Genomic DNA, 970 nt, shown 5'->3' with positions numbered 1-970 from the left:
ACAGTACACCACTGAAAGTATAAGTCTTTTTGGGTGGTCATGGCCCCCCCAGGAGCTCAGGGCCCCGGGCTACCGCCCGAAACGCCCCTATTATAATCCGCTACTGACAGCAGGGTAGGTGGAGTACACTTAGATCACAGGTCAGGGCAGGTGGAGTACACTCAGATCACAGGTCAGGGCAGGTGGAGTACACTCAGATCACAGGTCAGGGCAGGTGGAGTACACTCAGATCACAGGTCAGGGCAGGTGGAGTACACTTAGATCACAGGTCAGGGCAGGTGGAGTACACTCAGATCACCGGTCAGGGCAGGTGGAGTACACTCAGATCACAGGTCAGGGCAGGTGAAGTACACTCAGATCACAGGTCAGGGCAGGTGGAGTACACTCAGATCACAGGTCAGGGCAGGTGGAGTACACTCAGATCACAGGTCAGGGCAGGTGGAGTACACTCAGATCACAGGTCAGGGCAGGTGGAGTACACAGATCACAGGTCAGGGCAGGTAGAGTACACTCAGATCACAGGTCAGGGCAGGGCAGGCAGTGGGCAGAAGAAAGGTAAAATAGCAAGATGGGTATAAAAAAAAAAAAAAAAGTAACTAAATTCACCTTGCTCAGGCACACATGGCAAGAAGGAGTCCCTTTAAATAGATACCATAGAGGCCAGGCTGGCAGTATGTGGGCACTATAGCTTGTTGCATGTGTCTAGGGTGCCAGGCCCCATAGTTTGAGGGTGCTATAGTTTATAGTATGTTTTGATTGTTATTTTTGCTATTGCTATTAATCTTGGATTATATGATAGATATGTCTAGTATTTTGAGAACATGACAGTCTATACATTGCTGTACACTTCATGTTCTTTCCCTGGTACCTACTCTATGGAGAGATCAGATTTATTACTGTACACCGGGACACACTTTATTCTTGCGTCTTACGATCAAAACGCTGCTATTCTCTATTTCGCCCTCTAGGT

Source organism: Dendropsophus ebraccatus, chromosome 4, assembly GCF_027789765.1.
Source record: "Dendropsophus ebraccatus isolate aDenEbr1 chromosome 4, aDenEbr1.pat, whole genome shotgun sequence".
NCBI lineage: Eukaryota > Metazoa > Chordata > Amphibia > Anura > Hylidae > Dendropsophus > Dendropsophus ebraccatus.
Note: the sequence above shows the minus strand (reverse complement) of the source record.